The following is a 24,801-nucleotide window of genomic DNA, read 5'->3' as shown; positions in this document are numbered from 1 at the left end:
AAATAAAGATATCCATGACAGGAGGAGATTGAGACTCAGCCATTGATAACCAATTACATCTATCTGCATACCGTTTTACACTATGGAGTACCAACGGGGTGGCAAGTGTATGAATTTGCCACAGAGCATGTTAGAAGGGCAAAATATTAGCACCAACAGGTTACGAATTAATCTGAACTGGGTGTGCCCAGACGTGGGTCTCATGCTCACTGCGCCACTGGATTCAAGATAGCCTGGCTGATGAGGGGTGATACCCCGAAACTGGTCCCAGGATGCATGTTTCCAGTCCAGGGAGGACCTGGCCTGTCATTTCAGGCTGGACCGTTCCCATGGGAAACAGGGTCAAGACTGATTTGCATATGGCTGGGTCCAAACTGGAGTGGTGTGGTGGGAAAAAAGCGATGTATTATACCCAGATCTCTGTGACTAGGGGTGAATGTTTGCATTGTTCAGCATTCCATCCATCATCTGTTCTTTTTTGCTTTTGTCACCCTAAGTGGGAAGGGTGTGCCCAGACGTGGGTCCTGTGCTCACTGCACCACTGGATTCAAGCTAGCCTGGATGATGAGAGGTGATACTCCAAAACTGGTTCCAGGATGCTTGTTTCCTGTCCAGGGAGGACCCGGCCTGGCAGTTCAGGCTGGACTGTTCCCACGGGAAAGAGGGTCAAGACTGATTTGCATACTGCTGGATCCAAAATGGGGTGGCATGGTGGGCAAAAAAAACGATAGAATAAACCCAGATCTCTGTGACTGGGGTAAATGTTTGCATTGTTCAGCATTCAATCCATTATCTGTTGTTTTTCGCTTTAATCAGAACTCCCCTGGATCTTTCTTAGGAACTACTACAAAAGAACAGACAAACCCCTGCACGGAGACATAAATTCCGCTTCTGGAGGATCCTAGCCTTAGCCACCTCGGGGTTGGATCTCAAAGACAGCTGGTTCCTACAATGGGGTGAGCTTACATAGCCTTGACTTGGAATCCTAAAGCTGTCCCTAAAGCCCTCATATAATATCTGTGCAACCGCATGGTTGGTGTAGGTACTGATCCAAGGAACCATAGCTAATAGGTTAACTGGGGAGGAAACCTTGCCGAGAAACAAACCTTCAATCCTGCTTCTTGCTACCTTTAACTCGTGATTTTTTGAAGCCCTGGAATTCAGGATGGGAGGCCTGACCACAGAGAGAACAGCAGTGCTTAAAACAGCAGTTCCAAGAGGGCTGGGAGCATGCGCGTTGGTCAAAATCCCAGCGGGCCCCTTTTTACGCTGCACTCTCCCCAGCCACGCCCGAGGTAGCTCCTGTACCCACTTGAATGGGCTGACCCCCAACCCCCTGCGGTCAGTTCATGTATCTCAGCCATTTGATTATATCAATCTGGCCCCACCGTAGGGTGGGCCTATTGGCCTTGATCATTCTAAATTCCTTACTGTAATCCCTCCATGACGTGCCACTATACTCATCAATTGCTCCTACAATTCTATTCTGATAACAAGTCAGCTGAGCTCTCATATCATTAAAATGCTCCACTAGAACGGCTTGATAAGTCGAGAAAGCCCTCACCCAGTTGACCAGTGACTCCTCAACCTTCTTCCTTTGGGGCCAATGGCACATTACCTAGAATGTGTGCACTCCTTACAACACTTAACCTCATCTTTGTCTGATTTGTCATCAATAGATCAAAAATATCTATGTAAGCCCCCTTCCAAATCTTCTTTTTCACCTCAGTTGGCACATGCAATCCTAGGGGCTCATGCTCAGAACAAATATCTCCCAGGCCTTTAGCGTGGGCAAAGATTGTCCAGTAACTGAGTTCACCATTCCCTGGGCAGTAGGAGGTGTCAGCATAGCCGCCATTCTCCCTATGCCGGCAACGCTCATTGTAGTGCTTTTCACAGCTGGAGCTTGGACTGCTGGCTGGGCAGTCACCACTGGCATGAGGGCGGCCTGACTTTCAGCTAGGCCAGGCAATGTGGGGGGGGGGGGGGTGGGATCAGTCTTCTTCAACCCCCTGCGGTCCCTTGGCACTCAATGCAGTGCGTAAATACAAAACCTGATGCTGAGCCCTCTCGAAAACATCCTCCTCACCTGTACCTGCTAGGCTACCGCCCCAACTAGGGGAGCAGTCAGAATACCCACCTCAGAAAGCCATGGTAATATGGATGCCAAGTGACCTACCATGCCTTGGTGCACTAAACTCCAGCAGAAGTAGCTCCTGCAGTCGTGCTAGAACAGCTACCAGTTGCCACCGCCCCTGATACACCCGCGGCATCACCCCGAGCGACCACCAGGTCACTACCACCCAGGACTGGTGCTACTCCAGTGGGGGGAACTGGTGTCACTGAGGGTTCCGAATGGACTGCAGTCTATGAAGGAGGGGCCAGGGACGGGGCCAGACCCTCTGGTGGCACCACCACACTACTAGCGACCTGAGTGGGAATGGTCTGACCAGATTCTACCTGCCACATCGGGGCCCCCATACCCTTCTTCTGCCCTCGCACCCCCATCGACCTGGGCCTGTCCACCTGCTCACTGGGGAGCGCATCCTGCATGGGAGGCAGCAACCTCAATGATGCTATTGCATGATCCATAGCATCCATCCTAAGCATCAGTGCTTCCAGCAGTGCCTCTGTGTGAGAGAGCTTAGCACCACTATGCCCACTTACTGCCATGATGAAGGGAACAAAAGCACACCCCGCCTTAAAGGAACAATAACTCCCAAAAAAGACCCTACCCCACTAGCTAGCCAGAAAACCCTACACAAAATGCACACTGAATTGACCTCTGTAGGAATAATCAATGGGCGCTAAAACCAACTCACCACAAAAACAGGCTTGTCACCGGGTAGACAAACCCAACAGCTAGACCTCCACAAACCAACCCAGCAACCAGACCACCCTTAATTGCCCCCACTGACCACCAACCAGACCACCCTTAATTGCCCCCACTGACCACCAACCAGACCACCCTTAATTGCCCCCACCACTCCAAACAACTGACTAAAACACCTTCTCACAATCTGGCCTCAAAACAGGCCCCTCACCTGCAGCACCAGGGCCTCCACCAGAGCCACACACAGTAAAACTCAGGTCAGGTGAGCAAGGCTCAAACCCGTGGGGCTTCCAGTAAGGCGCGCTGGGCTGCTGTTGTGACCCAAAATGTAGAGTTGCTGGTGAGTCCCCAAATGCAAAGATCTCCACATCTTGCCTGCCACAAGCTGCAGGCACCCCCCACCCGAGCCTAAAAGAGAAAAGAAACAAAAACAGAGAGAGAGAGAACAATAACAAAAATAACACCAGGAGAATCTAATGTTCTTTTTTTAGCCCTTCTTTCCCTGGTGCAGTGGGGGCACGCTCTTCTAAATGCGATCAGCGAGTGGGACTGAATGGTCATCACTGCTCATGGCTCGGAAGCACTAGAGTGCTGAATGCCAATTCCAATGACCGAGGCCCTTGCCTCAGCAAGTCGTGCCCTCTCCCCACCAACGAAGCGCTCCCAGCCCATCGCAGGCACCATTTGTGGGGCCACCGCGATGTGGAGGACCTAATACATATCCCTGTAGTGGACCCATTAGTCCACTGAGCCACTAGACAGCTGTCTCCCCACTTCACCTTCTGGTGTACCCATCACTCTTGGTCTTTATGGATCCTTCTCCCTATAGCTAACTCTCTCTACACTGCTGTAAAACGTTACATACTCCACTACCTCTCTTTCTCAACCTACTTATCCCTCTTTCTACTGCTCTGTATATTTCTTTTTGGCAACCCCAGCTTTACCTCACGTATCACCCCAGCTCTCTATCTAAATCTTGAACTCTACCTCCCTTCGCCCTTTTATTCACCTCTTTCCCTTCAGCTCTCCCTTTACCTTTCTGCCCTTTTCCTGCCTCCAGCTCCTTCCATTTATGTTCCACAGCAGTGTTGGAGATCATGGTCCAGCTAGTGGTTTGTGCACAAAGAAAGAAGACAGGAGGGACATAGAAGTGGAAGAGAATTAAAAAGAAATATATATTATTTTATACCCAACCTGGGGCAGCAGTGTTTTGCTGTTCAGTGTTGCGGAATTATTCTAGTTGTGAATCAGGCCTAATTTGCGTTTAAAACATTTAAAAATTAGAGCTATAATTTCAAGTGCTTTCTTCAGATATTGTACTTACTCCACCAACAGTAATGTATAAGACACTAAGAATTGGCAGCTTTTCTGTCTGCCCACCTGTCTCATTCGAACCTCATTTAGAGATCAGGGATGTTGGTATTCTCAACAGCGGATTAATGCCAGCTCCTCAATCGGGACGCTCTATGTGGCTGTTTGAACACCAGTAGAAATAACAATCTAAGGGCAGGGCCACTAGAATTATGTGGCTGGAAAAGGTCAAATAATGCGGCAGGGTTGAGTAAATTATGCGGCAATAAAAGTTAAATAATGCGCCTCATTTTATGATAGTATTACTTCATTATTTTGTCATTTTAACACTTTGTAAAAGTGTCTGGGCATTGGTTGCATCTCATTAGTACTAGTTTAAAACGCAAATATAGTAATAAGCGGCAGAAAGTTGACCAGTCAACATTTGCAAAGGGCCTTTCACTGCACGGCAACGTGTCCCTGAGTTTTTAGTAACTTTCGAACCATTTTAGCTAGAAGCAACATTGTTTTGTTAAAATCGGCAAATCATGGCGCATATGATCGGTTATGTGGCAAATGCTGCTAATTCGCACAATGGCATAATTCCAGTTTCCCCACATAAAGGCCACCTTATATAGGGCATACTTTTCAACACCACGTTTGTCAGCTTTCTTGCTGTCCGGACCACAATGCACACAGTGGCATTCACAGAAAGCAACAATGTGAAAATGTCCTCTACGTGCTGGGAGAAAACTCCCAGCATTTAAGGGATTTTTTAGGAGATCATACACCCAGTGCTGACCAATACGGAGGTCTCGCTATGGAATTAAGGTCAATTTGGCAAAAATAAGTTAATTAAAAAAGGGGGGGCTCTGAGCATTCATAAGAGATCTCACAGATACTAAACCGCAGCACACTTCTTAAATTGTGCCCTTATCCAGGCCAAAAGGACCAAAGCCATGCGGGGAAAGCTTCCACTAACCCCACCCAATGAAGTCTGACTAAGTATACTTTCTCGCGGGGCCAAAGCAGGGGACATCTCGGCTGCGACCCATGGCTTTGCGCCCCCTGACACTGCCGTTGTCACCCCTGGCCTCAGGGATGGAACAATTAGTGCCAAAAGCACAGTGGTGGCTCGCATTGGGCATCAGGTTCCAGCCTCCTTTTCTGCTCGTTTTATATTAAAATACTAGTGATTAATGGCCTATCATTCACTATTAATGGAATAATAAACTTGGACCAGCAGGATCTGAAAGGAAACCTTCACTGGCATCTTAGGTAAGTAAATGAAAATACTTTTCAGTATATGCTATGTGAATGCATGTGTATGAGAGAAGTTGGGCGATAGAGTGTATGTGTGAGCATGTATGCTAATATGTGGGATACTGTGAGTGAAAGTGAGTGCAGGGGCGTAGCTTGGTCAGTACGATTGGGGGGTTGTTAGCTTCAGATTTTCTGACAAAAAGGCTGGCACATGATGTTAAAATACATTATACAACAAGTAAGGTGCACCAGAGGGGCTTAAGAGGCAGTGGAAAGGGAGAGGAATGTGGATTAGTGGGTGTACTAAGTGAGAGAAAAGCCATTATTTTGTGAAATAACCAACATTTTTGAAGTCTTTCTAAACAGAGAAAGGGAGAGTGTGTGTTTTTTTTTTGTCCGTGTGTGTAAAACTACCTTGTGAAATCTGACAAACACCGCACCATACCAAACTGAAAGCACATGCACCCAACTATTTACCACAAAATACATTTATTAGGGGGGGTATAATACCCCATGCCCTCTTGAAGCTACGAACGTGAGTGAGAAAGTATAGGTGAGTGAGCAATAGAGTGCAAATGAGTGAGCCTGGATGAGAGTGAGTGCATGTATTGTGATATCACGAGGGGTAAGGTCACGTAACATCACTTCCTCTGACATCATTAAGGTCAAAGTGTGTATGATGTCACTTCCGCTACCCCTGGTATTTTGGTGAATCGACGCCCATGCCTACACCACCGACCCTTTATGGCCCAGGACTGGGAGACCTGCTTTCCAGAGTGCTCGACCCCCCCAGACAATACATTCTAGTTCCGAACCCTCTAGCTCAATATCTCACTCTTCCAATAATGACACACGCCCTCTTCACCATAGCGCTATCAGTCCTGGATAATTATCCAAGACAACACACACATGATAAGAGTCACTCTTAACAGCTATTAAGCTAAATCCCAATGGCCATCGCTCACTGATGCACCAGGGCCCTCCCCTTTCACTCTCTTTTCCTCCTCCTCGGTGTTCATCCCGTTTACCGGCTCTAAGGTTAATACCCAGTTAGTTTGAGCACACGTAGGATCCATATAGGGAGGTCTTCAGTATCCTTTGTGGACATGCCACCAATCACCGATGCCCCCCAGCCTTCTGCTACACCACCTAATATGTTGACACGCTCCGTACCGCGGGAAAGGTACGTTATTTTGCTTTTAATCTGCATGAATAAATGACCTAATGTAATGCTGCTTGATATGTGATGCTTTCTTCTTGGTGGAATTTAAGTTACGCCAATATAATTCACGTAATTTCACATTACGCTTCTTATGTAAAATTCCTGAAATTACAACATTATGCTACTTTGCATACTTCCACGCCATTCAATGTAAAGGGTTATTGCTAACACCAACAGAACACAAACAGCTATTATTTGCAGTGCTTTTGTATTTTGCAATTTAGTGTGAAATGCTTTCTTGCGTCAAAATTTATCGCGGAGCCCTATTTCGCTCTAAAATGTAATGCTAAACTATGGTTTTGCATTTCACAGAATTATGCATAATTCTGTCATTTTTTATGCAATTATGTGGAATTATGCCTAATCTAATTTTCACCTAATCAATAGAAAGTAAATAACGCAAATCTTGCACACCCCTAAATTTCAGTGAGAAATCAGAGGATAGAAAAACGTTTCTTATTGTGCATGTATCTCTAACTCAGTGGGTTAACGCAAAATTGATGGCCCCCTGCCCACGTCTCCCATATTTCACAGACATTCATAGGATTTGGGCTGAACAAAGGTCCCCTGGAGGGTGTGAGTCTCCCTGCCCGGCAGCCTGAGTTATGCACCTGACCAGACTACATCACTGACCCACCTTCCCAAGATGGTGTGACTCCTGATTTGTCCAGAAACTGTTTCCAGCAGATTCAGGAATTACAAGGTATATGAGAATTCCACATCCCGGATTTCTCCCATACGCCCACTGCCTAGACATTTCACCAGGACAAAGAAGCTCCCCTGCCTCTTCTAAATTACTGTCCATCTTCCTCTGTCTTGCAACTGTTCCTCTCCAATCTCCTCCCCCCCACCCCCCATCTCGGACTCACACCAAGTGCTGGAGAAGATAGTCAATCACTCACAGCTTGGCTCATTTTTTGCGGCTGGTCCTTGGACCGAGCATGTAATGGTTCTCCCCTCTACCAATTTATCTGTGATTTTTCTTCTGTTTATGAAAGTTCATTATCTCAACAGCTTCTCACAGGTCCACAGAGATTCTGAGAAATCCCCATGTCAAATCTTCTCTCCAGTCAACACTCAGATTGGGTCAATGTTAGGCTTGGGTAGTCCATACAGGCCCTTGCTTATTTTCCTTTGGATGCAGGCAATTGCAGGTTTACTGATGCAAACTGGAGTGCTTGAGGACCTCGGCAGGGGTAGGAAGCGCTATACAAAATAATGTAATCGGACACCCAGAAAAACAGTTTAGGCCAACGCAAGGGAATTTAAAACTCTATAAAAAATTCAGTACTTTTCCATTTAAAAAAATCAAGACCACAAACAGCAGAATACAAAAAAATGGAATTGGTAAGTTAAGCACACCTCACACAAGGGGACCTGCTATCTCTGAAAATGTCTTTGGGAATATTCATTGTACAATTGACGTTTAAAAATTACATGGCCTAGTTCTCTAAAATAAGCACAATTGCCACGACTTTAAATTGACGGTGGAGGTGGATGCTTATGATACTATGAGCTGATTGTATAGAAATATATGATATTCGAGGCACCACCTGTAAACCATGCAGAGCTGGGAATTTGTCTTAAAATGCAAAGGGCAAAACTCAATCGTTCACCTTCCCAGAGACGAGAGGCATACCCTTAGTAAATGGGTTGAAAGTTGACACCAGTGGCACATGGATGCCACGTTTACATGCCTTCCTATGATCAGGCTGTGTAGCTGTAATTACATTCCTCCTACCCTGGTTATATGTACCTTTCTCGAATTCCAGCTTAGAAGCTGGCAGATGATAGCATGTGGGAGCTTTACAAGTCACATAAATGCCTTCCCCATCCCAGAGGTAGGCAGCGAAGCACAGGGAGGCCCTGTAGAAGAGGTAGTTGGATCCACCACAAAGGTCTTCGGGGCACAGTGCAGACGAGTGCATACACTTTAATACAAATAAGGTCACACACTAAAAGGAACTACAGTGCGCTTCACATTCACTATTCGAGAGATGCAGGACAGCAGATTTCCATTGCTTGCACTAGGGCTATTTTCATTCCACTATTGTATGTGGAGGTGTTAAGAAAACCTGAAGCTTGGTTACTGCTAAACACCTGTTTCCAGTCGCATAGCGCTTAACGCTGGCGTTTGGCCTGTTTCTAAGCACTTCATGTAGCTGCAGCAAAGGGGAGTGAGGCACAGGGAAGCTGAGTGATTTCCTCGATTATACATTCTAGTGCAGCTGGGATAGAGCTGAGGTGCCAGGTTCAACAGCTGATGTTTAGCCACTTTTCATTTCCTTGTATGATCTATAGTGCAGAGTTCAAGTGTCCCGTGGTCCAGATGCATCTCTTGAGGGATGCCCAGCGTTGGCCCACAAGCTTTAACACAGTACAGAGGACACCCCCATAGCCTTTTTGTTTTCAGTATCTTATCTTCCACTCTGCATGGCGAGGGGCGTCTATCTTCTGATAGACAGTGCTAAGTGATGGTGTACCCTAACAAGCGTAACTAAAGAAGGAATAATTAGATGTTCAGCCTATGCTCCCAAGGGAGTAGGAAAACACACACAAGTGTACTTGCGCCCTTGAAAACATCTTAAGTAAATGTAACCCTCTATATAGAATACAGTTTAGAGAGGAAAGCAACACACTATGTTTACAATCTGTATCTATCCCATCTGGGTCCATTAGCAACAACACGTGTCATGGCAAGATACAAGTAGAAAACAGTACAAGGGAACACATCTCAGCAGACAGGGCCGTCGGGTCACCGCACTAAAGCACCCAAGTTTCCACGTTCATGCGTGTGTGAGTACTTAATTAGGTCCAGGTTTTCTTTGCATCCTAATATTTGTAGTCCTCGTTTTCTAATGGGCTAGACAGGACTACAACTGCCAGCATGGAAAGAGAACGCCTGGGCTAAAGGAGCTACTATACCTGTGAAGCCTAAGAGCGTCTCTATCTCACAGGATCAGACTTACCCAGTCCAGGAATTTCTACTTACAAACCTAGGTTTGAGATGTGATAAACCAGTGGCTACTACTGAAATGAATAAAACTGCAACAATGCACGGATGTGGTAAATGAGCACCTCGAATTTGAGGCAATGTGTCCGAATGACTCCGAATGAAAGACTAACCCTAGGACAACAGGACTCCCTGCCCCCTGTCACTGTGCCAGCTCGCCATAGGCCAAGGAGTCACGCCGGTATCATTCGCCAAATCACTCTGAGTGCCAATGCCAGTGACAAAGCTCTCAATGTTTTAGTTTTAATGTCCTAGGCTCTCAATGTGCTGGCCCTTCCTGAACTTTACATTGAAATGCACTGGACTGAAGAGGTCATTTGTAGTGATGCCCGCAAGTAAATTAGAGTTTCATCCTCCAAAGGAGGTCTGGCAGAGGTTTTACTTTGCTCTAAAAAAAAAAAAAAAAAAAAAAAAAAAAAAAAAAGTACATTCTTCTATCACAATGCATATCTTTTCATATTAATTATTGGAGGGGGGAAATACAATAATACATATTAGTTCATTACATAGCATTCTCAGATTAGAATCAAAACAAAGTAAATTCATCACATATCCAACATATTCTAGAGCTTAATATACAGTTACATTCCATAATTCAGCCTTCAAAATCATAAAACTTCAAAGTTTATCGACATTTGTCATACATGGGCTCTTAACTGTTACAGAAAATAACACCAAACAATTATTCTTTCAATATCCGGAGATAAACCATGCACGATCCGAAGATACATTACAAACATCCATCATTATACTTTCCTACAACAATTCTCAAAAATCTGCCACAAGTTCATTGCAATTACCCAAGCAGAGACAGGTACCCAACTTGGCTCCCCTAGTCTTTTTAGCCTTACTCTGATAAACGCTGTCTTCCATAAATTATATCCACCACGATACTTAATTGTTAATCAATCCTGCCCATCATCACCACAAGGTGGAGCAGGACCACCCCACCAACCACCTTCCTTCCCCAGAGAGAGGGCAATTGAGAAGATGGGGCAGAGGAGGGCCTGGGATGGCTCTCTGTAGAGCAGCCACCATTGATATAAACAAAACCTAGGGCATGATTTAGATACTGGTGGAGGGGAACACTCCGTCACAAACTTGACGGATATCCTGCCCGCTTTATTAAGGTCAAATGATACCCTATGGAAATCGTGATAAGGCGGACGGGATAGCTGTCAAATTTGTGACGGAGTATTCCCTCCACCAAGATCTAAATTAGGCCCCTAGTCATTATGGCTCTGATTAGAAGTTGCATGGTACTGGCAGGATGCAAACTCTGCAGTAGTAGTTACTGGTAGCATGTGGTAACACCAGTACCATACAATGACAAGTTAAAGTGCATAGAATAGGGAGTAAATGTGCAGACCTGGATTTACCTTGTAGTATTTTTTTCTGTGTAGTTTAATATCATTAACACCTCCTGTAAGAAAGGGATACATTTGTGCACAGGGGCGTAGCTTGGTCAGTAGGATTAGCGGAGTGTAAGCTGCCGTCTGACGTCATACAGGCAATAAGAGGTCCTCGACGACGTGCGGACGTCAGTTCCCTTTTTTCCGTGCATTCGAAACGGTTATCTTCGAGGGAGCAACTGTTACTCTTGCGGTTACAGTGTATATCTTGCTGCGTAGTCTTTCGCTGTGGAAATAATGTCGCAGAGAAAGTCTGGATTTAAGCCTTGTCGTGAGTGTGGAGGCAAGATGTCGGTGACGGATCCTCATTCCGATTGCCTTTGGTGTTTGAGCTCCGACCACGACGTCTCGACTTGTGATTCATGTCAGCACATGAATCCAAAGGCTCTTAAAGAACGTGAGGCGAAGCTGTTTATGGCCAAGTCAAAGGAGAAGCATCACAAGAAGTCTTCTCCAAGACATCGGCGTCATCGAGACTCCCGGCGCCGTAGAGAATCTCGGCGTCATTCAAGGGAGGCTCGTTCCAGGTCTCCGGATCGGCGCCGAAGAACATGGGAGGTCAGCCCCACGGTTACGCCGCATCCTTCGACGCCGTTGCCTTCTCCGGCGTCTCCAACTTCACCTGGACAGGCGTCGGTGATTGAGGTATTGCAGCCTCAAGTGTTTTCTCCGGCGCAGACGCCGAGGCCGGCGTCGGGGTCGCCTCCGAGACAGGCACCCCAGTATCCGGCTTTTCCCACCCCTGGAGCCGATAGTTCCGCATTCTTGAATGCGATGTATGCCATCTTCCAACAGATGGCTCCAGGGGGTGCTCCGGCTGGGCCTTTGGACTTTTCTTTGGGTGATCCTGCGCCTCTTCGGCCGGCACCCTTTATGCCCTTTCTCCCGTTTGGGAACGTGGGCTCGGCGCCAGTGTCGGCGCCGGTGGCCGCTCCGGTGGCTTCGGAAGGATTGGCCCCAGGGATTTCCATCCCGTCGACGTCGAGATTTCGGCCTGTGACTCCGGTGGGTCCATCCGTTTCAACTGCTCTTCAGTCGGCGCCGAAGTTACCTGTGGCGCCGGATGCGGCGTCGGTGGCTTCGGAAGATCGGCGCCGATCTCTGACTTCGGCGGAGGCATTGTCGACTCCGCGGATTGAGCAACGACTGCATTCAAGGAGACGTGCTCTCCGGGTACTAGAAGAGCAGGAGTACCAACGAGCCCTAGAGGAAGGAGAGCTAGAGGACTCGGGTGATGGGCTGCGTGGACTGGAGTCGGCCAGTGGGCTGGACACTTCCCCTGAGTGGGACCTTTCGTCCCCGGGAGAATATACTGAGGAGGCTGCTTCCTTTCATGCAGTGGTACGGAAGGCAGCTAGTTTTTTGGACCTGCCTTTGCCGGTGGTGGAGGCGAAACAAAACCTTTTGACAGAGGTGTTACATCCGGCCTCAGCCGCGGCGGAGCCTCTGTTACCTTTTAATGACGCCCTGCTGGATCCGGTTTTAGAGGCGTGGAAGAGGCCGGCATCTTCCCCAGCAGTTCACAGAGCCGCGGCCAGGAGGTATCGGGCGGCTCCAACTGACCCTGGTTTTCTGTCCAGGCACCCTACGCCGGAGAGCTTGGTGGTGCAGGCCTCCTGTTCGTCCAAGTCAGCGCCTGGTTCTTTTCCGACGGTGCCTGGGGACAGAGATTCAAAGAAGCTAGAGGCGCAGTCGAAGAAGATTTTTTTCGTCCTGCAGTCTGGCGTTAAAAGCCACCAATGCAACCTGTATCCTGGGGAGGTATATTCATGCTCTGATGGATGACATCTCCTCTTCGTTTACAGAGCTTCCCCAGGGTCTTTTGGATCTTGTCTCAAATGCCCAGGCTGCTGCGACCCAAATTATCCAGACGGGACTGGATACCACCGACTCGGTAGCCAGAGCAATGGGCACAACTGTGGTGGCAAGGAGACAGGCCTGGCTCCGTAACTCGGGCTTTTCGGCTGATGTACAGTCCACATTGTTGGATCTCCCGTTTGATGGGGACAAACTGTTTGGGGCTAAGGCTGATTCGGCCTTGGAACGTTTTAAGGAAAGCAGGGCCACGGCTAAGTCGTTAGGGCTCCAAGCTCCTTCTTCCACGGCCTCTTCCAGATTTTTCAGGAGGTTTCGTGGATTTGGGCGTGGCTCTTCCTCCTCTTCCTTTCGGGGAAGATATCAGCAACCTGCCTCTTCCCATCCCTATAGATCTTTTAGGGGGAGAGGTAGGGTCCGCACCAGAGGAGCCTCTCAGCAGCACTCTGCCTCTTCCTCATCCTCTGGCGGGGTGCAGCAGGGGAAGCAGCCTTAGGCTTCCACCATTTCCAACTCACGCCTCTCCTGTAGGGGGAAGATTACAGCATTTTCTCACCAAATGGGAGACTGTTACGTCGGACAATTGGGTTCTCAGTGTTGTGGGAAAAGGCTACACCCTTCCTTTTCGGGAGTTTCCGCCCCTCATCCCGCCCCGCCCTTCGTATTGTTCACAAGAACACCTCCTGTTGCTAGAACAGGAGGTAGAAGTCCTCCTTTTAAAGGGCGCGGTGGAGTTGGTCCCGGAGCAGGAAAGGGGTCAAGGAGTTTACTCAAGGTATTTCCTGATTCCCAAGAAGGATGGTCGTTTGAGACCAATTCTGGACCTGAGGATCTTGAATTGGATCCTCAAGCAGGAAAAGTTCAAGATGCTGACCCTAGCACAGGTGCTTTTGGCGTTGAACATGGAAGACTGGATGGTGTCTGTCGACTTGCAGGATGCTTACTTTCATATCCCGATACTCAAGTCACACAGGAAGTATCTCCGGTTTGTGGTGGGATCGCAACACTATCAGTTTGCGGTCCTTCCGTTTGGTCTTACTTCAGCACCTCGAGTCTTCACGAAGGTGATGTCGGTGGTTGCGGCAGAGCTCAGAAGGAAGGGGATAGCAGTATTCCCTTACTTGGACGACTGGTTGATCAAAGCCAAGTCCCCGGAGCTTGTGTTGCGTCATCTGCAGTCAACAACCCAGTTGTTGTTCGACCTGGGTTTTTCGGTGAACGAGCCCAAATCTCACCTAGAGCCCTCTCAGCGCCTCCTGTTCATAGGGGCAGTACTGGATACAACATTGGGTCGGGCCTTTCCTCCGCCTCAGCGGATTCAAGATATTCAGGATTTGGTTCCAATGTTTCGAAATGGAGCGGTAGTTCCAGTCCTCAAGGTCCTTCGTCTGCTCGGTCTTTTTGCCTCCTGCATTCTGTTGGTCACGCATGCTCGCTGGCACATGAGGGCTCTTCAGTGGTGCCTCCGAAGGCAGTGGTCTCAACACAGAGGGGATCTAGAGGGTACTGTCAAGATCTCCAGAGATGCTGCTGTGGATTTGAAGGGGTGGATTGTAAGCAACAATCTTTCGCAAGGAAAGCCGTTCCAGCAGTCGCCACCAGTGGCCACAGTTATAACGGATGCTTCCACTCTAGGGTGGGGAGCTCATCTGGGGGATCTGGAGATCAAAGGTCTTTGGTCTCCAGAGGAACAGATTTTTCACATCAATCTGTTAGAATTACGGGCTGTACGTCTGGCTCTCAAGGCCTTCCTCCCTTCCCTTCGTGGTCAGTCGGTACAGGTCCTAACGGACAATACTACCACGATGTGGTACATAAACAAGCAGGGAGGAGTGGGGTCGTACCTTCTCTGCAGAGAAGCTCTTCGACTATGGTCCTGGGCAAAGGACAATCGGATTTGCTTGATAGCAAACCATCTGGCCGGAGTTTTGAACGTGCGTGCGGACAGTCTCAGTCGCCACTTCTCGGCAGACCACGAGTGGCGTCTCCATCCAGATCAAGTCCGTTTAATCTTCCAGAGGTGGGGGTTTCCTCAGGTAGATCTGTTCGCCACTCGAGAGAACGCGCATTGTCCGTTGTTCTGCAGCCTTCAGTATCCGATGCAGGAAGCGTTGGGGGACGCGTTTCAAATGACCTGGTGCGGCCAGTTGCTTTACGCGTTTCCTCCCATACCCTTGATTCCTCGAGTATTGAGGAAGATTCGCCAAGACCGGGCTCTAGTAATTTTAATAGCTCCGGATTGGCCAAGGAGGGTGTGGTACTCCGACCTTCTCCAACTCTCAATGTGCCCGCCGCTCCGTCTCCCTTTCAGGGCAGACCTCCTCTCGCAGTCGCAGGGGCAGGTTCTACACCCCAACCTCCAGAGTCTGCACCTACATGCCTGGAGATTGAACGGGGCAATCTGAGTTCCTTCTCTCTCCCGCCTGAGGTAGTGGATGTTATATTAGCGGCCAGGCGACACTCCACTAAATCTATCTACGCTAATAGGTGGTCTAAATTTGTTGTGTGGTGTGGAGAGAGGCAGATTGATCCTTTGCATGCTCATCTATCGGACGTTTTGTCTTTTGCTCTATCTCTGGCGCAGAAAGGTTGTGCAGTGGCTACCATTAAAGGTTATTTATCGGCCTTGTCAGCCTTCTTATGTCTTCCAGACCAACCATCTTTATTTAAATCCCCTATTGTTATCAGATTCTTGAAAGGTCTTCTAAATCAATATCCTCCAAAGCCATTCGTTATGCCGCAATGGGATTTGTCCTTAGTCCTGACTTTCCTTATGGGGTCCCCTTTTGAACCTATGCATTCTTGCCCCTTGAGGTATTTGGTTTTAAAAACAGTCTTCCTGATAGCTATAACATCAGCAAGGAGAGTGAGTGAGTTGCAGGCCTTATCAGTAAAACCCCCTTATACAACTTTTTATGGGGATAAGGTGGTGTTGAGGACCAAGGCTGCTTTCCTCCCGAAGGTTGTTTCACCCTTCCATTTGGCTCAGGCAATTACTTTGTCCACGTTCTATCCTCCGCCTCATCCTTCCAAAGAGGAAGAAAGACTGCACCGTCTGGACCCAAAGAGAGCGTTGAGCTTCTTTATCGATAGAACAAAGGATTTCAGGCTGGAGGATCAGCTGTTTATTGGATACGTGGGCAAGAGGAGAGGAAAGGCAGTCCACAAGAGAACACTATCCAGGTGGGTTGTTCTTTGCATTAAAATATGTTACTCTTTGGCAAAGAAGGATCCTTCTGAGGGCATTAGAGCTCATTCCACCAGAGCTAAGTCGGCCACTTCGGCCTTGGCCAGAGGTGTCCCTGTGGTCGACATCTGCAAGGCCGCAACTTGGTCGTCCCTTCACACTTTTGCAAAACATTACTGTTTGGATTCTGAGGTTAGAAGGGACGGCCATTTTGCACGGTCAGTGCTGCAGGATTTCTTGGTTTGACCATTTAGGCACCCACCGCCGGGCGTGGTACTGCTTTGGGACTCTATTCATGAGGTGAGGAATCCACAGGTAGTTGTATCCATCAGAAGAACGAGTTACTTACCTTCGGTAACGACTTTTCTGGTGGATACATTAGCTACCTGTGGATTCCTCACGGTCCCACCCGCCTCCCCGTTGCCTTTCTGGTCTTACCAAGTAATCCTTGAGTGCGCTCCTCTTGGTCTTTGAGGGTGCAATAGATGTATATATAATATATTTATATATATATATGTATATATGTATATATCTTTATGTATATACTTGGTGTGTGTATATATTTTAAAAGAGAGAGTTTTATATATATATATATGTAAATAAAAAGATTTACAGTTATTCATACAATGTGGTGTATTTTTACAATATAATGGATGTTGCCTTGCTCTTTCATTGCATTGCCTGGTTGTTCTCATGCACGTAAAAAATGATTGGTACTGACGTCCGCACGTCGTCGAGGACCTCTTATTGCCTGTATGACGTCAGACGGCGTCGCGTGGGCGACAGTGACGTCCTCGTCGACGTGCAGAGACTAGTAAGAAGATTTCCGTCGAATGCTGGCGCCATGGGAGTATTCATGAGGTGAGGAATCCACAGGTAGTTGTATCCATCAGAATTGACGGATATCCTGCCCGCTTTATTAAGGTCAAATGATACCCTATGGAAATCGTGATAAGGCGGACGGGATAGCTGTCAAATTTGTGACGGAGTATTCCCTCCACCAAGATCTAAATTAGGCCCCTAGTCATTATGGCTCTGATTAGAAGTTGCATGGTACTGGCAGGATGCAAACTCTGCAGTAGTAGTTACTGGTAGCATGTGGTAACACCAGTACCATACAATGACAAGTTAAAGTGCATAGAATAGGGAGTAACTGTGCAGACCTGGATTTACCTTGTAGTATTTTTTTCTGTGTAGTTTAATATCATTAACACCTCCTGTAAGAAAGGGATACATTTGTGCACAGGGGCGTAGCTTGGTCAGTAGGATTAGCGGAGTGTAAGCTGCAGGTTTTCCTACAATCATGTTATCATATCCTGTTAAAACATATTACAAGAGAAGAAGTGCGTAAGGGAAGTTTAAAAAAGCGGAGTGCAGATTGCAAGTGGCACTTAAAAACACAATATTTTGTAAAATAACCAATATGTTTTAAGACCTTCAAAGCAGACAGAGTGTGAGACCGAGTAGGAGTTTGTGTGTTTGCCTGTGTATTTAAAAATCCCAGGTGAAATCCGACAGACTCTTGCCCCTACCCGACTGAGAACACCTGTACCCTAGTATTTACTACAGAATAGATGTATTAGGGGGTGCAAAACCCCAAACACCCCCTTTGAAGCTATACCCCTGTTTGTGCATGGGAGCTGATTTGTGACAGCCAATGGAGGACAGGCATGCTGAGGATGGTGGAGCAAATGGGAGGATTATGGCTGGCAGTGAACACCATTACATGCTGCTCTCGTGCCTTGTCTTAAAGTCAGGTGGGGCCAGGAAACAGGTCCAGGCTGCAATTCAGCTCTTTCATAGGGCAATTTTAATAGCCAGATTTTCCAGTTTATAAAATCTGGTTCTATTATTCCTGCACCCAGTAGCTGGCCGCGGAATCACCAGACTACTTATAGTTGTGTAATGTAGGATTCCACACAGAGAATTCTGCTCAGCACAGGTTGTAATCAGGGCCTGAGTTTGTCTAAGTGAGAAACAACATGCTGGGGTGAATTGACGGATGTAACCGCATAAGTGAGTCTCGACCTTTGAAGAAAGTGTGACTATAAGATGTCTCATCCTCCTCCCTTAGAGGCACTCAAGAAGCCCGTCCAGGAATTTATAGCTGGTGATTTCAAAGTTTAACGAATGTATGTATGCATGAGTGTGCGTCTGCGGAGTCATTATCACTACTGGATTTATGTTACACTGATAGGGATTCTTCTGGTCCTGATGAAGGACGACTGATCTAGGTGGCACAAGCACAGCTGTAACATGTAGACCAACTCTCTGGTGCTGGAGTACTAATCAATGCCCTGCGTCCATCTGGTACAATCTCTACCCGCTGTTTGTAACTTTACCAGGGAAACTCTTGAATACAAATACCCATCAGATACCTTTTCCTCAGTTAATTTTATCTTATCTACACTTGATCCCTAGCAATATCACGAGCTCACTCAAGAAGGTCGAGCCCATCCTGGTGTATCTTCGTTCTGGATGAGGGACTTGGGATGAAACATGCCACAGGCAATCTGGGTGAGAGTCCTTTTTAGAACTTAAAGGGTAACTATGATCGCGTGAGGTCGTCTACCCAACTGTCCACAGAGATGGCGGGCCCTATCTTATATATATCAAGATTAAACTCCCGGAGGGTGATAACGGGCTTCTTGATTACTTGCATCTGCCCCGCTCATGATAGATAAGTCAAAAAGTGTGGCGTTCTTTTCCACGCCTATACACAACAACACATGTAATACAGGTATGCACGCATTTGTACTTAACACACCACCCATTACCACAGAGCAGCAGTTTTAGAGTACTGAGAACAGGTGACATTGTGGCCCTAGGGAACACTGTATAACCTGTAAATCACAGTTTTAAATCCTAATAGCATAAGCCCAGAAAGGCCATGTGCTTGATGCTGAGATTCCGGTGTAACCTCTAGCTTATACATTTCAATCCTGGATAGACAGCTTTGTGGCTTATGCTCTCACTGAATATGTGCAAATAATGCTTGCGACATAGGTGTCACTCCCTGAGGGATCACGATAGCTGTTATTTTGCTGAGGGAACTAGATTGAGCACTATTGAGATAGGTAGTAATAAACACACGATTAACATTTAAGACACAAATTCACTAGTGTTGAATTGTATATAAATAGAATGTTTTAATGTAATTATAGAAAACTAAATAAAGGCTCTGGCTTCCATACGCGAGGAACGTGGTCAGCTCAGCTTTCATGTGTTTCCTTCCACTCCTGAACTTATAATTGGAAAAGCACGACTACAAAAAACAGAATGCAAAGAAAAAACCCTTGGGCTGTAAAAACGACTAGTGACAGCAGTGCAATTACTCACCTAGACTAAATGAGAGACGTTTACCAGACACTTTTTCCTCATCTAACCAGAAGACAGGGCGCATCACAACGTTCATCAACGTCTGCTGTCTTTCTGCACACCTTTTACTCAGTTACAAGGATCATCATTTGCCTTTTTCCGAGATGTTGGAAAGTGCCGTGCATCACTTTCACATGTCTGCACCTCTGAATGAGCGGTGTGACGGCACCCAGCTGCGCACGCTCTCCCCTCTCACACTGACGTCCAGTATCCCCCAAAACAACTGAAAAAAGACATGGGTAACTGTTTGTTGTCAAGTGCAGCGATTACGGAGACATTCCTTCAGGCAAAATTATATCAGGGTAGAAGGAGCAAACATGATCCTTTTAAACGCTAGTCTTGGCAAATAAAGCGTTCACTATTTGTTAGGAGAACCACAACCCCCCCGGGGCCTGGCACCCTCCGCGCCAGAGGCAGCTCTGGGTACTTAGAAGTCCCTGCGCGCGTCATGCTGTTGTACTTCAAAGACCAGGAGAGCTCTCGCACGCGCGTGCACTGCCCGTTGATACACACGCCTGTCTCCAGCCGATCGCTAATTGATCAGAGGTGGTACCGATTGCCTTTTTTATAGTGGTGAGTCCGTTCCTGCAGCCTGCTGCTAAAGTGAGTGCAGGTGTGAAGCAACAAGCTCGCAGTGCCCTGGCTAAAGCGTGTCACTAATTATAGATTAAATGCACGTGCCTTTAAGATAAATAACAGGTATACACAATATCACTATTGTTTGTTTGATAATGCTTAATGCTAGGGCAACATATTTCTGAGCACGGGCAAATATGGGTACTGTGGCATGAGGAGATGAAGTAGTGTGCCCAGGGTCACACATTATTGTGTATGATAAGACGCCAGGATTAGCTGCTTCGAGGTGTGTTCACAGTCTAGTTTCTTAAACACATCTCCACTTGCGTACTAACTACTCACACGCCCTCAGCAGTGCGCGCTGCGCTGTGATGGCAGACTGCGAGGCGCTGCGCGGCTGCCCTCGGTGCCTGCAGCGCCAGCGCCACTGCCCGAGTCCAGGAGTCTGGTAAAGACCGACTCCGGGAGCAGCAATAGTACAATATCCGCGCGTGGAAATAAAACGGTTTTCGATAAACAAAAACAGAGTGCTTCGACCTACCTTATCCCGCAGGAACTCCTGGCAGCTCTGCCACCCGTGCACTGCCCGCCGATGCCAACGTCTGCGGCTCTGCCCACCAAGCCAGCCGGGAGGAGGTGGAGAGGGCTGGTGGCTGGGGGGAGAGGGAAGCGATCAGTGTCACCGGAGGCAGAGACGTGGTCTCGCACACACGAGCGAGGGCCAAGGCTTCCCCGGGGCAGCGCGCTACAGAAAACCTTCCAGTTATTTCATCCACTGAATCGAAACCACTGCGCGGTGGCACCGGGAGCCTCGCCACTGCTGCGCACGGAGAGCCCTCAGGACCGAGCGTGCTTTACTAACCACGCGCGTTCAAATGTGCCGCGTGCAGATGGCAACGCTGCTCCCGACGCACAGCCCCTGTCATAAGCGTTATGGTATGTCGACTTAAATGCACCAGCTATAACGATCAGAAAATGTTGAAAAGTGGAGCCCGCTGCGATGACACTTGAACGAGTGCTGGGGCGACCAACGCGGGGCGCTGAATAGCTCGGCTGCCTTGTAGCTGAAACGGATGTAAGAAAATAAACACAAAGGGAAGCTCTACTATGTCGCAGTTTTATTTACTGACCGGATGATAAGCATAACGCTGTCTATCTCGAAGTGAGCTGCCTCCCCGGGCCGCTATGCACTACCCGCTTTTGCACACCACGACTTATGCGCTGCACGGAGGACTATTTAATATTGTAAATACACGATTTTACATTTAAGCCGAGCAAATGGCTCTTATTTTATCGGCTTCAGGAGAAGAATCGAGTTTATTATGTTAGTAGTACGACTGTCAGAATTCAAAGCTGAGCGCGTGTGCTGCCAGTACAAAAGCAGCATATTCTGTGAGACATAGTAGCAGAATCCGTGTGACGTGTGCAGAGATGCACAAGACTGTCAGCATCACACAGACACTGCAAACCATCGGCCCATGAGCACAGAGACATCAGATTACCTGCCTCAAATACACCGAGACAGTAGGGCTCCCTGGACAGCCTACAGCTGCCTGCAAAATGTGCACGTGGCACTGCACGCATACCTGCCCCGGGTGCACAGAGACGGCAGGACTGCCTACAACAGGTGTCCCAAGGCACCTGCTATTAGCTTCACCGTGTGCACAAGCACTGCAGTGCTACCAGGACAGGTGTACTGACAAAGCAGTTGTAACAGCGTCATTGATATAAAAGGCCAACATGACACAACAGGCCTCTCTGTACAGACGTCCACCAGGTGTACAGAGAGAGCAGGCCTACAAGTACCGTGTGTAGAGCCAGTACGAGACTATCTGTAACAGGTGGACAGAGCACAACTACTTGCACCAGTTCCACAAGGGCATGCATGCTTCCAGTATCAGGGCCACAGACACTGGAAGTCATTGGAGTACCCACAAGTGTACTGATATAAAAAAAATCCCTTTACAGCAGTGCTACAGAGTGTATCATCTGCACACACACTGCAAGAGTAACTGCAGAAACTTCACAAATTGCATTCGTTCCACAGAGAAAAAGTGGCTTCATGTATTATAAGAAATTGGAGTATTGGTTGAGGGGGCTGAGAACCCACCTCAAATAATAATCACAGTCCTTGTCAGGATGAACCACTAAAGTCACTAAATAAACCTAAAACCTCTGGTAGCTTGGCACAAAGCAGTCGGGCTTAACTTTCAGGCAATGTGTAAAGTATTTATGCAACACTCACAGTAATAGTGAAAACATAATGAAGGAAAAATCCAAAGGCTGACAATCCAATAAGTAGAACCAGCTATATGAATTTTTAACGTTTGAATTGAAAATAGCACCAAAAGGCACAAATCACTGTTATCTGGTCATGATAGACTGGGTTAAAGTCAAAAGTTAAGGCCAACTGTGATGGAGTATTGGTCGGTTACGACACCCAGGTTTATTCCAGAGAAAGGTTTATCTTCTGACTTAGAAACATTTGTGGAGAAAACATGGTCTTCCACAAGTCATAAGCAAGGCAAGCTGGAAGCAAAATGGGATTTGATGACTGCAGGTTGCCAAACAGTGGGATTCCAGTGTGGTTGGTGACAAAGGTGGGAAAGTTCCAAGCAGGGAAAGTCTAAAGTCGGTGTCAAGGAAGGCCTCGCTGTCAATTGGATGCTCTTCAGCATCAGTCCAGATGAAGCCTTCTAAGCAGACCTGGAAACTTTTCTGGAAGTTGAATCTCTTTCAGCGGAGTAAACTGGCAATTTGAGGTCAACCAGTGATTTGACATCTGCAACTTCGATCCCGGTGTCCGTTGGTTCTCCAGACAGAAAGCTGGCAACATTTTTAAGTCCCACTTCTTGTAGTTTAGGGACAAGGGTAGAAACTTTGTGAATACTACTTGGGGGTTAAGACACACTCCAAAAGAGGCCATCAGTAGGGTCAAGGGCAGGTCCAGTAGGAACTCGGCAGCTGGTCAGTTGCAGGTAGAGAGGCCTTTGGAAGCTCGTTGTGTCCCTGTAGCTCAAACAGCAGGTCCGCCAAATGACTCTTGGGGCATTTCTGGGGTCCTGGGTTCACTGCCAAGAAGTCCAGTTTTCTTTCAGGTTTCAGACAGCAGGGAAGTCATTCTTCTGATCTTCACAGGTCCAGGAGTGTTAGCTGGCAGCCTTTGGCATGTCTCCCCTGTCTTTTTGCCTTCTGACCTTCTATTTTTATGGTATACTGGACTCTGTTTTTGCTGGTTTATTGTCTTTGCGCACTTTACCACTGCAAATCAGTGCTAAAGTGCAAGAACTCCCTATGTAAATTGTATTAGTGTATTGTATTAGTGATTGTGCCACCCTGTAAACATGTTTCAGACCTGCCACTGCAGTATCTGTGTGGGCAGTCTTGCACTGCAATTTGACCTGGAAAGTGTACCCCCTTGCCAGGCCCAAACCTTCCCTTTTTATCCATGTAAGGCACCCCTAAGGTAGGCCCTAGGTAGCGCATGGGCAAGGTGCAATGTATGTTAAAGGTGGGACATGTACTGATGTGGTTTACATGTCCTAACAGTGAAATACTGCCAAATTAGTTTTTCACTGTTGCAAGGCCTATCTCTCTCTTTTTTAAACAAATTTGTTTATTGGTATTTCAAGTTTTTTTTTTTTGTTTTTTTTTTTGTTCACAAAGCCATAGTATAATATTCACGTTACTGTACAGTTTTTGAGTGTCTATTACATGCATTATAATACCATTACCACAAAGTGATCTTTATTGCATTCAGACCCTAGCATAGGGAATTGCATTGGCAGCGACTTAGTTGTCTCAGTTTCTCAGTGGCATGTTTGCGAGACAGGGGGTCATTGTCTACCGATAGCTTTGCCGACCTGTATACTTATCTTCCCCAGAGCGTATGCCAATAAAGAGATATAGGCCAGCGTAACTAAATAACCATAAAACCTATTTAACTCGCCCATACATCTGTAATACAGCCAGGTGGTGTGTGGTTGAGGTTGCCAGATCTTGTCCCATTGCGCATCTCCTCACTTTCCCTCAATGATCGCCATTTAGTGGGAGCCTCATCTAAAGTAGTGGGGCCAAGGTGCGGGAGGCTCGCCAGGTAGCAGGGGTGGAGGACAAGGGGGAGGGGCCAGCAGGGAGGGAGTGGGGGGGGAGTCCCCCACTCCTTATGTTGAATTGTTGTGGACTGACCGGGGATTAGCGATTGTCCGTCACTGGCTCACATTGGACTGATGTCCCGTCAGAGTCATCATCTGTGGAAGCATCCAGTGTCTCCCAGGGGTCTACCACTTCTGCCCACATGGGGGCTATCACTCGGCACCTCAGTCCCCTCATCTCCTCCATCCGTAGTGCCCTCTCCTCTGCCATCGCCCAGTGTGTAACATCTGCTACCCACGTGTCCAGCCAAGGCCCATAGATATTTTTCCAGGCCATCGCCACTCTCCTGCGTGCCAGTACCAATGCCAATTCCGCAAACCTGTTACGCACTTTTTTAAATTAAAGGCCTATCAAAAAGGAGGTTCAACATACCGCCGGGCCATCATCTAATTGTTTATTTAGGGCGTTGTTGAGTTGAGCAACCACTCCCCCCCAGTACTGTCTTAGTGTTGGACATTCCCAAGTCATGTTGGGGAAGTCGGTGTCAGCCAACTGACATCGTGGGCATGCTCCTGTCTTCACCCCATATATCCGATTAGTTCTGTGTGGGGTGAGGTATGTCCTGTGAACGTAATTGTACTGTATATACTTCCGTCACGTATTAAGTGAAATCTTGTGTGCAGAGGCTAAAGTTTTAGCCCATTCGGTGTGTGTCAT

The 24,801-nt window shown here is 47.5% G+C and overlaps 1 protein-coding gene across 4 annotated transcripts in view; it reads right to left on the bottom strand.

The window, feature by feature from the left end:
* TSPAN4 (tetraspanin 4) overlaps positions 1 to 21,171 on the bottom strand; it is a 2,368,794-nt gene extending 2,347,623 nt beyond the window's left edge. For 2 of the 4 annotated variants that reach the window (XM_069223121.1, XM_069223124.1), the window contains exons 1-2: positions 20,531 to 20,990; positions 19,375 to 19,636 (exon numbers count right to left, since the gene is read on the bottom strand). The gene's annotated coding sequence lies outside the window, so the exon portion shown is untranslated. Of the gene's footprint in view, positions 1 to 19,374; positions 19,637 to 20,530 lie in introns of all 4 variants that reach the window. The other 2 variants (XM_069223123.1, XM_069223119.1) reach the window with 2 other exon arrangements.
* Positions 21,172 to 24,801: the final 3,630 nt, after the last annotated feature.

This window comes from Pleurodeles waltl, chromosome 3_1 (genome assembly GCF_031143425.1).
Source record: "Pleurodeles waltl isolate 20211129_DDA chromosome 3_1, aPleWal1.hap1.20221129, whole genome shotgun sequence".
Taxonomy (NCBI): Eukaryota; Metazoa; Chordata; class Amphibia; order Caudata; family Salamandridae; genus Pleurodeles; species Pleurodeles waltl.
Note: the sequence above shows the minus strand (reverse complement) of the source record. Positions and strands in the feature narration are given on the sequence as shown.